The sequence below is a fragment of the Dendrobates tinctorius genome, unplaced genomic scaffold, assembly GCF_039654945.1.
Source record: "Dendrobates tinctorius isolate UK_male_01 unplaced genomic scaffold, ASM3965494v1 ptg000014l, whole genome shotgun sequence".
NCBI lineage: Eukaryota > Metazoa > Chordata > Amphibia > Anura > Dendrobatidae > Dendrobates > Dendrobates tinctorius.
In genome coordinates this window covers 24,592,233-24,607,548 of record NW_027361682.1, presented here as the reverse complement: position 1 = coordinate 24,607,548, position 15,316 = coordinate 24,592,233, and positions in this window count along the sequence as shown.

Below are 15,316 nucleotides of genomic sequence, written 5' to 3'. Positions count from 1 at the left end.
ATCGTGCCGGCTCCCGAGTGCTGCTCACCGTGCTGTGGAATAAAGAGAAAAAAAAACAATTAAAATACTGACATGGTATGGCCCTGGCTGAAAAAAAAATTTACATATAACATTTTTTTTCACATGTGGTGTGTAATATTTACCTTCTGGTGACCATTGTTTCCCGGAGGAACGACAGGGCTTCTGCGTACTTGTACTTGCTCCTGCGTCCTCCAGATCCACTCGGGGCCCGCATCTCTTTATTGAACTCCTTCTTGAAACGATCTCTCACAGACCGCCACCGATTCACAATTCTGTTCCCTGAAACGAGAAAGGAGTGGTTAGTATACAACATCAGTGTTTCCCAAACTCCAGTCCTCATGGTCCCCAGGGGTCATGTTTTCAGGATTTCCATAGTAAATAGAAATCCTGAACACATGATCCGTGGGGACCACGAGGACTGGAGTTCGGGAAACACTGGTTTACATCAAGCAACCGGTACTGTATATACTTACGCTCTTTAATCTGGGCCCGAGCTTCGAGGTCCTCCCAGCGGCCCACAAGGAGCGAACAGATTTCCTCCCAGAGTCGTCGGGTAACGATCAGGTCAGCATGGCGGCCGTCAGCCATATTCCAGAGCGGCTCCCTTTCTCTGACGAGATCGATGAGGCGGTCCACATCAATCCCTCCATCCTCACCGTCAGAGTCGGGAGCACGCTGTGAAGGCTGTTAAAGAAAAAGACAAAAATAACATAATTAGCCTCCACAAAAGAAATGAAATAAAAAGTGCAAAAAAACAAAGCAAAAATATTTATACTTACACGCTGGTGACTGCCGCGTTGCTGTCGCCGACGACCCTGGGAGGCACTGCGAGGACCTCTTGGCCAAGCACCAGATTGGGAAGACTAGAGAAGAAAACAAAAAATGTTATGTCTTTGGATGTAGGCATTTGTTTGCTGTGTGTGGTCTGCAGAACATTGTTTTCTATGTGTTGTGTGTAGTGTGATGTTGTGTTTCTGCGTTTGATGCAAAAAACTTACCAATTGTGAGCCCACTCCAGGTGTCTGTCCACCCCTTCCTTCTTCTTCTGGGAGCTCCTCTTCATCTTGTGATTCCTGTTTTGAAATAAAAGGCAATGAATAGACATATATTACAGAGAAGATGGATTTTGGAAATAAAAACTTACCGTCAAACGCTGACGATGCGAGGGAGGGCTCCCAGAAGATGATGTGCTGTCTTCCTGGTGGCCACACTCCATGCCTGTGGGTGGTGTTCCAGCTGCTGCCATTGCTGCTGCTGCTGCTGCATCTATTGGGCGGCTGTTGAATAAAGAGAAACAAAGGGCCAATGAATATCTTGATATTCAATAGCCCTAGTTTGGAGGAATGGGTTATTTGATAATTACCGTCTCTCATCTGCTGCTGGCCTCCCCTCCTCAGCATGTTCTATTTGCTGCTCCATTTGGGGTGGTGGTGGTGCGGATGGTGCTGCAGTGGTCTCCTGCCTTCTCCTGCTTTGCTTGGTTGCTTTCTTGGGTGGCATGTTGGGTGTGGCTGTGGGTCCCACTGTCTTGCTTTTATATATGTCTTGTGGGCAGAGCTACTGAGCATGCTCAGACCAAAAAACCGGATCCGGCCGCCGGATCAGGCTTTCGCCGGATCCGGCGCATTGCGGCGCTCATAGGCTTTCATTGTGTGAAAAAGCCGGACGCGCCGGATCCGGCATGTCCGGCTTTTCCGCCGGAGACAAAAAACGTTACAGTAGACGTTTTTTCCAGACGCCGGATCGCGACACATTGCCGGATCCGGCGAAAACCGGATGAAACGCATGGCCATCCGGCGCGATCCGGCGCAAATGCAAGTCAATGGGGGGGAAACCGGATCCAGCATTGCATTTCGCCGGATCCGGTTTCTGTCAAAAGCGCCGGATCGCGCCTGACGGCGAAAACCTGATGTGTGAAAGAGGCCTAATACTGCACGCCCCACTTTTCAGTTTTTGAATTTTCACAAAAATTTAAAATAACCAATAAACTTCGTTCAACTTCACAATTATGTTCCACTTGTTGTTGATTATTCACCAAAAATTTAAATTTGGTATCTTTATGTTTGATGCATGATATGTGGGAAAAGGTTGACAAGTTCCAGGGGGCTGAATACTTTCGCAAGGCACTGTAACAGCACATCTCCAGGAACTCCCTGCTCAGCGCCACCAAACTTGGGACTATAGGATGGAGGATGTGATGGGTATTTGGGCATGGGAGTATGGGAAGGAAGGTGTGTGATGGGTATATGGGCACTGGACTATGGGATGGAGGATAAGTATGATGGATATATGGGCATGGGACTATGGGATGGAGGATATGTATGATGTGTGTATGGGCATGGGACTATGGGATGGAGGATAAGTATATGGGCACGGGACTATGGGATAGAGGATGTGTGATGGGTGTATGGGCACTGGACTATGGCATAGAGGATGTGTGATGGGTATATGGGCACAGGACTATGGGATAGAGGATCTGTGATAGGTTTATGGGCACTGGACTATGGGATGGAGGATATGTATGATGGGTATATGGGCACGGGACTAAAGGATGGAGATTGGAGGATATGTATGATGGGTATATGGGCACAGGACTACGGGATGGAGGATATGTATGATGGGTATATGGACATGAAAATATGGGATGGAAGATATGCATGATGGGTATATGGGCATGAGACTATGGGATGGGGATGTGTATGATGGTTATATGGGCATGGGACTATGGGATGGAGGACGTGTGATGGGTATATGGGTACTGGACTATGAGATGGAGGATGTGTGATGAGTGTATGGGCACTGGACTATGGGATGGAGGATATGTACGATGGGTATATGGGCATGGGACTATGGGATGACGGATATGTATGTTGGGTATATGGACATGGGAATATGGGATGGAGGATATGTATGATGGATATATGGGCACGGGACTATGGGATGGAGGATATGTATGATGGGTATATGGACATGGGAATATGGGAAGGAGGATATATATGATGGGTATATGGGCACATGACTATGGGATGGAGTTTGTTTGATGGGTATATTGGTACTGGACTATGGGATGGAGGATGTGTGATGGATATATGTGCACTGGACTATGGGATGGAGGATATGTATGATGGGCATATGGGCATGGGAATATGGCATGGAGAATATGTATGATGGGTATATGGGCACTGGACTATGGGATGGAGGATATTTATGATGGGTATATGGGCATGGGACTATGGGATGGAGGATATGTATGATGGGTATATGGGCACGGGACTAAAGGATGAAGATTGGAGGATATGTATGATAGGTATATGGACACAGAACTATGGGATGGAGGATATGTATGATGGGTATATAGGCATGGGACTATGGGATGGGGGATATGTATGATGGGTATATGGGCACGAGACTATGGGATAGGGATGTGCATGATGGTTATATGGGCATGGGACTATGGGATGGAGGATGTGTTATGGGTGTATGGGTATTGGACTATGAGATGGAGGATGTGTGATGGGTATATGGGCACTGGACTATGGAATGGAGGATATGCATGATGGATACTTGGGCATGGGACTGTGGGATGGAGGATATGTATGTTGGGTATATGGACATATGAATATGGGATGGAGGATATGTATTATGGATATATGGGCACGGGACTATGGGATGGATGATATGTATGATGGGTATATGGGCACGGGACTAAAGGATGAAGATTGGAGGATATGTATGATAGGTATTGTATTGTAAGGGTTCCAATGAAAATGCTCACACAAGAATTGAATTTACTAAATTGATTTACTTAATAAATGATAAGATTAAATAATAAACAATATAAAACTATAAATACAAATGCATTAATCAGAAACAAGCATTATTCATACGTTACATTATTCAGATAGACGTCGACCAGTCATCCTCCATGAGCCAAGAGAGCGAAAGAACATGTGTCCTAGTTCTTTTAAAATGTCCAGCTAAAAGGTGTGTCCAGCCCCACCATATGGGGAATGATGTCACAAGTCTATTGTCCATTGGCTATAAACACATCCCCTCAATACCTGTTTTAACCAGTATATAATACATGAAGCTAGAGGGGGCCTCGTGTGCCACATGGCAGAAATACAGCAAGCTGGAGGAGGGGCTTCGGAGCACAAGGTAACATCCATGGGGAAAGTTAACACACCCAATCTAATTAAGGTAGGTGCCTTGAATATCAATGGTCCTTTGTTGATGGATAAACAAATGACCAGTAATTTACATTCCTTTATCTTAAGTAAGTTTCAGTGACCTTTAAGCTTACTCATCTCAGTGTATATTATATTAAACTGATTGAAACCATATAAAAATAACTTGTACTATACAGGTGTATGGGCACAGAACTATGGGATGGAGGATATGTATGATGTGTATATAAGCATGGGACTATGGGATGGAGGATAGGTATGATGGTCATATGGGCATGGGACTATGGAATGGAGGATATGTATGATGGGTATATGGACACAGGACTATGGGATGGAGGATGTGTGATGGGTATATGGGCACGGGACTATGGGATGGAGAATGTGTGATGGGTATATGGACACGAGACTATGGGATGGAGGATGTGTGATGGGTATATGGGCACTGGACTATGGGGTGGAGGATATGAATGATCAGTATATGGGCATGGGACTATGGGATGGAGGTTATGTATGATGGGTATATGGACACGGGACTATGGGATGGAGGATGTGTGATGGGTATATGGGCACTGGACTGTGGGATGAAGGATAATCATTATAATTTGTTATAACTAACCACAGTTAGGTACTACGCCCTGGCAACGCCGGGCTCTTCAGCTAGTAAATATATAATATTAATATGTTTAATATATATATAAATATATAATATAGTAATATAGAAATAAAAGCAAAGAAAATGTTATATACTGTATATACACACGTGGTCAAAATTGTTGGTAACCCTCGTTTAATTACAGAAAAGCCCACAATGGTCACAGAAATAACTTGAATCTCACAAAAATAACAATAAAGAAAAAAACTATGATAATGAACAAATGAAAGTCAGACATTGCTTGTTAACCATGCTTCCACAGAATTAAAAAAAAAAATAAAACTCATGAAATAGGCCTGGACAGAAATGATGGTACCCTTAATTTAATATTTTGTTGCACAATCTTTTGAGGCAATCACTGCAATCAAACGATTCCTGTAACTGTTAATGAGACTTCTGCACCTCTCGACAGGTATTTTGGCCCACTCCTAAAGAGCAAACTGCTCCAGTTGTCTTGTGTTTGAAGGTTGCCTTTCCCAGGTGGCATGTTTCAGCTCTTTCCAAAGATGCTCAATAGGATTTAGGTCAGGGCTCATAAAGGGCCACTTCAGAATAGTCCAAAATTTTTCTCTTAGCCATTCTTGAGTGTTTTTAGCCGTGTGTTTTGGGTCATTATCCTGTTGCAAGACCCATGACCTGCAAGTGAGACCAAGCTTTCTGACACTGGGCAGCACATTTTTCTCTAGAATCCCTTGATAGTCTTGAGATTTCATTGTACCCTGCACAGATTCTAGACAGATGCAGCAAACAGCCCCAGTGCCTTCTCCATGTTTCACAGTAGGGACAGTGACATGGTTCATTTTCCCATCTGTGAACATAGAGCTGATGTGCTTTGCCAAAAAGTTCCATTTTCGTCTCATCTGTTCATAGGACGTTATCCCAGAAGCTTTGTGGCTTGGCAAATTCCAGTCTGGCTTTTTTAAGATTTTTTTCAACAATGGTGTCCTCCTTGGTCGTCTCCCATGAAGATGCTTCATACAGTATATCCACTCGCATTTGGTCTGCCGTTATAGTAGCATTTCATCAGATCCAGGATCTCTTGTTTCATTAGCCCATTTATTATCAGATTGTCTTGTTTTCTCAACAGCAGAAGACCTTAATCTGGCTGACATTTGACGTGGCTTGACTCTCTTTGTTCGTGATACTCATGTTTATTGAGTTAGGCACTATAGTGTGAGTAGTCTTGCCCAAGGATCACTACTGCTATATTATGTCCAACAGGGCAGAGCCGGGATTTGAATCCCAGTCCCTCACATTGGTGGTTGTTCACTTTAACCACTACGCTATAACAGCCGCCTAAGGTAGGTATTACAGTGTTAGGAGCATTGGTATATGATTTATTTAATTTATTTTTCCACAGGGCAGAGGACTTGGACCCCAGTCTCCCATGTCGTAGGCTGTGCACTTAACCATTTAACTATACCAGGCACTATATATTGGGTGTGTGTTTGTAGTCATTAACTCTAGGAAGTACAAATGTAGCAAAAGGACCCTTCTACAAGTACTACATGTTAGCACATAAATATTATTTGTGAGTAGCCCACTCATAAATTTTGCATTGGAGACAATGAGCTTCAAGTAATACCTCACATAATTTCAACACTTTTTATAAATCAAAAAGTACTATTGAACATAGGAAACTTTTAATAAATCTTATCAGAGAAATATACTGTTTTATCCATTAATCAACCACTTCTTTTTTTCCCTCTGCCTCCTAAGCTCATTTGCACAAAATTCTTCTAAAATCCATCTTGCTCAAATCAATAGCATTTTCCAGGTTCCTGAAGGATAATATTAATTTTATTTAGTATTTAACCCCTTCACTACCAAGGGAGGTTTGCACGTTAACTCCCGGGCCAATTTTTACAATTCTGACCACTGTCCCTTTATGAGGTAATAACTCTGAAACGCTTCCATGGATCCCGGTGATTCTGATATTGTTTTCTCGTGACATATTGTACTTCATGTTAGTGGTAAAATTTCATTCATATATTTATATAACTTGTGTTTATTTGTGAGAAAAACGGAAATTTGGCGAAAATGTTGAAAATTTCGCAATTTTCCAACTTTGAATTTTTATGCCCTTAAATCACAGAGATACGGCACACAAGAAACTTGATAACTAACATTTCCCACATGTTTACTTTACATCAGCACAATTTTGGAACCAAAATTTTTTTTTGTTAGGAAGTTATAAGGGTTAAAAGTTGACCAGCGATTTCTCATTTTTACAACACCATTTTATTTTTAGGACCACATCACATTTGAAGCCACTTTGAGGGGTCTATATGATAGAAAATACCCAAAAGTGACACCATTCTAAAAACTGCACCCCTTAAGGTGCTCAAAACCACACTCAAGAAGTTTATTAACCCTTTAGGTGCATCACAGGAATTTTTTTGAATATTTAAAAAAAAATGAACATCTAACTTTTTTTCACAAAAAAAATACTTCAGGTTCAATTTTTTTTATTTTACCAAGGGTAACAGGAGAAATTGGACTGCAAAAGTTATTGTGCAATTTGTTATTGTGCAATTTGTCCTGAGTACGCTGATACCTGATGTGTGGGGAGGAACGACTGTTTCGGCGCATGGCAGAGCTCAGAATGGAAGGAGCGCCGTTTGACTTTTTCAATGAAAATTGGCTGGAATTCAGATCGGACGCCATGTCACGTTAGAAGAGTCCCTGATGTACATAAACAGTGGAAACCCCCTACAAGTGACCCCATTTTGGAAACTAGACCCCCCAAGGAACTTATCTAGATATGTGATGAGAACTTTGAACCCACAAGGGCTTTACAGAAGTTTATAACGTACAGTGGTACAATTAAAAAATCATATTTTTTCCACAAAAATGATCTTTTCACCCCAATTTTTATTTTCCCAAGGGTAACAGGACCCTAAAAGTTATTGTGCAATTTGTCCTGAGTACGCTGATACCCCACATGTGGGGGTAAACCACTATTTGGGCGCATGGCAGAGCTCGGAAGGGAAGCAGCGCCATTTGACGTTTTTGGCTGGAATTGAGATCGGACATCATGTCGCGATTGGAAAACCCCTGATGTACCAAAACAGTGGAAACCCCCCACAAATGACACCATTTTGGAAACTAGACCCCCTAAGGAACTTATCTAGATGTGTAGTGAGAACTTTGAACCCCCAAGTGCTTCACAGAAGTTTATAACGCCCAGGCGTGAAAATAAAAAAATATTTTTTTCCACAAAAATGATATTTTTGCCCCCAAATTTTTATTTTCCTAAGGGCAACAGGAGAAATAGGACCCCAAAAGTTGCTTTGCAAATTGTCCTGAGTAGGCTGATACCCCACATGAGGGGGTAAAACACTGTTTGGGTGCATGGCAGAGCTTGGAAGGGAAGGAGCACCATTTGACTTTTTCAACGCAGAATTGGCTGGAATTGAGATCAGACGCCATGTTGCATTTGGAGAACACCTGATGTGCGCAAATAGTGGAAACCCCAATTCTAGACCCTAACCCTAACCCTAGCCCTAACCCTAACCCTAACCCTAACCCTAACCCTAGCCCTAACCCTAACCCTAACCCTAACTCTAGCCCTAACCCTAATGGGAAAATAGAAATAAATACATTTTTTTAATTTTATTATTTTTCCCTAACTAAGGGGGTGATAACAGGGGGTTTGATTTACTATTTATGGCGGTTTTTATGTTTGGCGGCTGTCGCACGCTTAAAGACGCTTTTTATTGTAAAAATAGTTTTTGCATCACCACATATTGAGAGCTATAATTTTTCCATATTTTGACCCACCGAGTCATGTCAGGTCTTATTTTTTGCGGGACGAGTTGATGCTTTTATTGGTATCAAGTTCGGGCATGTGACATTTTTTGATCGCTTTTTATTTCGTTTATTGGGACGCAGAATTTACAAAAACCAGCGTTTCATGAATTTCTTTTGGGTGGTGCGTTTACGCCGTTCAGGGTGCGGTAAAATTTATAAGGCGGTTTTATTCTTTGGGTCAGTACGGTTACAGCGATACCTCATTTAGGTAGTTTTTTTATGTTTTGGCGCTTTTATGCAATGAAAACAATTTTATATAAAAAATAATTATTTTTGCATTGCTTTATTCTGCGAGCTATAACTTTTTATTTTTTTCACTGATTATGCTTTATGGCAGCTCGTTTTTTGCAGGACAAGATGACGTTTTCAGCGGTACCATGGATATTTATATGCGTCTTTTTGATCACGCGTTATTGCACTTTTTGTTCGGCGGTATGATAATAAATCATTATTTTTTGCTTCGTTTTTTATTTTTATTTTTTAAGGGGTTCGCTTAAGGGGTTAACTATTGGGACAGTTTTATAGGGCGGGTCGTTACGGACGCGGCGATACCAAATATGTGTACTTTTATTCTGTTTTTTTTTTATTTCCAAAAAATGAATTTATTGGGGAACATTTTTTTTTTTTTTTTCTTTATTTAGCGATTTTATTTAAATTATTTCTACACTTTTTTTTTTTTTTACTTTATTACAATGTCCCAGGGGGGACATAACTGTCCTGTGACAGATCGCTGATCTGTCACATCACAGATCACTGTGACAGATCAGCGATCTGTCACAGGCACTGCACAGGCTTCCTCATGCCTGCGCTTTGCAGGCACTGAGGAAGCCAGCTTCCTGCAGGCCCCCGGAGGTCCCCGTCGCCATATTGTATCCAGGGACCTGCAGGAAAGGAGTCCCCCGCAGCAGCGCTGCACATTGCGCTGCCGTGGGGGGCTCAGGGAAGCAAGGAGGGAGCCCCCTCCCTGCCGATGCTTCCCTTTAACCCTCGGTACACCGCGATCGTGTTTGATCGCGGTGTGCAAGGGGTTAACGTGTCGGGAGCCGTCCGTGACCGCCTCTGACACATTGTGCCGGGTGTCAGCTATGATAATTAGCTGACACTCGGCCGCGATCAGCGGCGCTCACCACGTGGGCGCCGCTGATCGCGGTGACGTAATATTCCATGCATGGTAATTAGGTCCAGGGTCACATGGATGGAATATTACGTCAATTGTAGGTAAGGGGTTAATGGTCTTTGGCTCGATTTTGAGCCACGGCGACTTGATGGATGAGCAATATGTAGGAAGATTGATTTTGTGCAAGCTTAAATAGGTCCACCAGGGTCTTCACAGTTATTTGATAGTATCAAGCCATTGGGTTGCTGGTCTTACTCTTTGCCTTGTTTGTTCTATTCTTCCGACCATGATGCCCTTCTCCAGTGATTGCTCTCTTCTTATGATGAGTCTAAGGTAGGCAAGTCGTAGCTTTGTGATCCTTGCTTCTAGTGACATGTTTGAGTTGATTTGTCCAAAATTGATTTGTTTATTTTTCTTGCCATCAATAGCATTGATAACATCCTTTGCCAGCACCACATTTTGATGGCAATTATTCTTCTTCTGTCTTGTTTTTATTATCCAGGTTTTACATCCTCATGTGTGAAAAAATTGGAGATATAATTTTATATCAATCATTTGCATCCTATATGGCATGGGATTATAAAACCCCCTTCAGTGTGCAGCTATAACAAAACACCTAGCTCAGAGAGGTGGGGGTTAAGCCTCAAAAGGCTGTAAGTGACAGATCTCACACCTTGAGCCATCCAAGCTCAGAACAAAAGACTTTCTTGCTATGTAGATACCATGCAGTCTAAACTGCTTTGTTGAGTCAGCTATAATTTCATAAGGATAATATGGACATATCGTACATCCTGGAAACACATCGGTTACATTTTTGAGATCTCTGGAATGGACCAAACGTCTTCCAGGGTCTCGATCAGTTCTAGTACCACACGGTGGAAGTTACATATAATGGCTAGTAGAAACCAGATAGCAAATATGTGTTTAGCTTATTTGCATTGCAGGGGCCTGGATGGATCTGATGGGCCAAAACTGCCTCTCTATGACCGTTCATTAAGAATTTATGACCCATCTTAAGTTTTTGAGTTTTTAGCTGCTGGAGGCAAGTGGAAGGTATTGAGGTTCAGGAGGGGAGTCACCCAGAGTATGTAAAGCATGGCCAAGTGCTTTTTCTCTGGGGAGGTCGCAATGACACATTAAGCGGGGAGAAAAGTCAAGGCCAGAAGGGACCACCAGCCTCCCATGTGGCAGCACCTTCACGAAAGCCAAGCCTTTCATCTACTGGCAGCTGACCCATGTATTCTGTGTACTTTTGTAGTACCACTATTTGTATTTACATAGCTAACCATTGTATATGTATAACCATCGTGTATATTGTGTTTTGTCTAGTGTGCCCTTAAGGTGACTAAATATATAATTTAACCTTGGGCTACGCTTTTATCTCGATTACACAAATCTACACGTCTGTATTCTTAACTTTCCATACTACCGAGGCTGGTTTCTGGACCAATATAATCCTGTTAGCGGACCTGGCTTTTATCTAACAAGGAACTGGTGGCACTCCTATTGGGCTGGCAGCGCTCTGATTCACTGGTGCGAGTGAAAGGGGCCTCTCAGCCTGTCAGGGTTGTGAGTGAGTGTAGTGCCATGTCAGTGACTGTGTGAGCCACATCCTCACATTCCCCATGCCTTGCTGGGCCCGTGTGGACATGGGACGTCTGGGTAGAGCTGTACAAAGCTGAACTCATGTGTCCTAAGGGGGTGTGGAATGTTATGTTGGTGAAAGTGGGGACAAAGCATTACGTGATCTGTCAGATGTAATAGTGACATCAGGCAGGGTGGCGAGGTGCGGGTTCATCATATGTGGTTGGCTTCTGCATAATCTCTCCAGTACCATCCTTCACAGTTTCTTACCACAGAAAAGACCAAACTATGTACGAATCATGTCTTCATCGCCAGTGAGATGTGACTCAATTTGAAGACATTGTCCAGTGACTTCATTGTTGATTTCCCCTTGGTTATTCTTCTATTGATTTTTGATGTCTTCGCTGCATCATGAGTTACCATCGATTCAAGTAATTTGAAAACTTTCAGTTTATCGCCATCCTTCTCAAATGTATCCGGGTCGTACCTGGAAGTAGTCAATATATTTGTTTTCATTGTGTTGAGTAGCAGTCCCATGTCCCAAGAATAATCTTGCGGCTGCCTATTGAAACACTGCTTAGTCCTGCTGTATGATGTCTTCTATACCTCTAGTACTTATGAATGCATGTTAGGTAGAGACAGGAGAACAGGAATCCCTCATATCTTTGTGTGCTGTGTATTGGAGAAATCACAGAAGCTAGTCTCCACTTACTAGCTGAGAGATAACTGAAAATTGCAGATAGAACCTGAAGAGGGGAAAAACTGGTGATAAATACATTATCTTATTCATATAATGGACATAGATAGTGTTATTTTTCATGTAGCCATACATGAGTAGGTCTTGAAGGATAAAGCATAACATCTCCAGCCCTTTTGGAATGTCCCAAACAGATTAATTCCTTTGATTCAAAATAATCCCGACAGTTTTGAAATATCACATTTTCATGTTAGTCAAAGCTTTGACAGCTCTGGGTCTGAGGTTAAAGATATTAATTCCCTGCATACTTTTCAAGCAATCTCCATTCGTATGCGTCTAAAAAAGTTAGATTTTCCAACAATTTCCTTATTTCCTCGGCCCTGCCCGCACACCTAACCACCAATATGTACGCAGGCCCTTGGAAAACTGTTTGCTTTATCTTGAATAACTATATAATTGATTGAGGCGGTGGACAAGAAGTCTTCAGATTCATTCGCGAGATGGAAAGGAGCAATATTTCTAAGAAAGCTGGCAGACTGGCCTTTTCCTCTCGCATGGAGAAAGTAAATGATTGAAACATTCACTTGCTAGTCGAGATCTTAAGTTACCTGGAGCGCAGGCCTCACTGGCACTTTCCCTGTTTAATAAATGCTGCTTCTCACAAGGTCCTGATTGTGCACACGGAGAGGCCTAGAGAAGAAACAAACGGGATTTAATTACGACGGACGGCTCGGTGGCTGCTCCGCGAATCGTTTATTTGTTTTCACTGGTGCAAGGTCTTTATGAGTTACACGACACTCACATGGAAACAAGGCCGGCTAATTAATTGAGTAATTGATTTTTTTTTTTCGTTCAGTGAGATAATTTTTCAGAAGGTAATATAAATATGAGTCAACGGCATAGACACTTGGCCAGTTATGGGCAAAAGCAAATGTGGGGAATCGTTCATTTACGGAAGGAGTGATGAGATTCTGATGTTCGACTGCGGTTTTGGAATGGTACTTCTCTGCTCCAGCTTTACGAGCGGACTTCGTGTATGAGGAGCGAATGTTCTGGAAGAAAATGTTTGGATATTAGAGGTGGTCCTCAGACTGATGGATGAGTTTTTTTTATCAACTATGGAAAAGGATTTTGGTAATGTCAAATAAACTGGAAGTGGACCAGTGGATGAAACACATCGCACCACACATGTCAAAATAACTTTGCCGGATTTATTTAAAGGACAGTTCCACAGTCTTTTGGATATACGGAACAAATAAAACATAAGGATCTGCAAAAAATATCTTAAAGTGAATGTTCATCCTTGATCAAAATAGGTCTTTCTTTGATGATTAATTTCTTTATATACTGTATGTTAATAGTGGTTTATATTTTTTGAGCTCAGAAGTTCTTAGATTACAAGATTGTGGCAGTCTGTATTGAGTACCGTAAAGGCAGTGTCTCAACTTGAAGCTTGTCAGCCACAATGTTAAAGGGTCCCTGAATATTACCATTTTTAATAGCACTGGTCTTATAATATGGGACAAAAGGACCTTTGGGGTCACTAAAGCTCCCGGGCCTGGATCAGATGCTTCTTTTACACCTGCACCCATTGCAGCTATGCCCCTGTGCAAAGGTGTTTGTGGACCATTTATTGCTACCATCACCATAGAAAATAAATTATCCAAACCTGCATGCTGGAGCTAGGCATTTCCTCACATGAAGCAAGGAAAAAATGTATTGCCCAAACTTCACTAAGTTTGTCTTCTCCATAAAATGTAACATAAATCTCGCTATGGTATACACGTAGGTATTACAGCAATTCTCCACTCATTAATATTACAGCTATACCGCACACAAAAATATTACTACTCTACCGTGCACATTAATATTACAGCTATGCTGCACACAGATTGTTGTGATATGATACATACACATATATTGCTCACATACACTCATGAGTACACATTACACACAAATGCACACATATTATACACTTATTACAAACACATTCTGTATATCCATACAAATTACACATACATAGGGCTACACATGTAGTAACATGAGCCGACTGGGGGTGGTCCCTTTTTCGCCGCGAACAGACTTGAGACAGAAAACGGTGTACGTTCAACAGGTCCTCTTTATTGGCTGTCCTCCCGACGACCACAGCAACACGACAGCTTCCATACACACAGGCCTGGGAACCCTGCACCTTCTTCTCTCTCCCCAAGTGATGTCCCTTGTGGTTCTATCTCTGTGGCTGCCCTAGACCTACCACCACAGCGCTTCGCCTGTCCCAGTCCATCCGTCTGGTACCCCTGGGCATTTTCTGTCCTGCGGCTATCCTGTCAGGGCCACCCCCCTGACTGCCTCTCCTTCCAGTCCCATCCGGAGCTCTTCCTTCTTTCGTCTCTTCCTATGCTGAACTCCTCCTTCTGGACTGGCTCCTGTTATGAATGAGTCACCGTAGGAGGCAAAAACAGAAATACTAGCTAAGTCCAGAAAACCAGAGAAGTTGGAAGCTATCGGATTGCAGATCCCTGAGCCTATCAACAACAACTAGCAGTAGCCGTGGGGGGTTCCTACGGTGCCCTAGACCCCTCGATCACAGCCGGAGAACTAAATAGCTTAAAGACAGAAAGGGAAATCTAAACTGCCCCAGAGCAGACCCCAAAGCAATAGGCAGCCCCCAACATATAATGACGGTGAAGCAAGATGAAAAAACACTCACACAGATAGAAAGATAGGCTGAGCAAATGATGGGGCCCAAGCTAACTAAATAGGAAAGGATAGAAAAGCTGCTGTCTGCAATCCGCCAAAAACCTATCAAAACAAGACCCAACAGACTGATAGGGAAAAAAGCCCTGAAGACGCTAGGCTTCAAAAAGACTATATCAGTACTCAGGTATTTTCTGAAGACAGAGCAAAAAGGAATTCAGCTCCCGCAGGGAATGGCAGAAATCCAGAAAAACAAGGCAAAACAAAACCAAAACACAAATGCAAAAAGCAGAGCAGAAAACGTAGCTTTTGAGGAGCAGGAATCAGACTGGTCTCCTAGAATCCCTCAGAGAGATCACCAGCAAGGCAGAAGGGCGTCGGCTGCCTTATATCCAGGCAGCAATTCCAGTCACCCAGTCATCATCATCCTGCTCAGGTGCTTGGTAATCAGCCTCACTATCTTCCTTCACCAGAAGAGGGAATTCATCAGACCTCAATAGTGAAGGGGAAAATGAACTCACAACAGTACCTCCCCCTTGAGGAGGGGT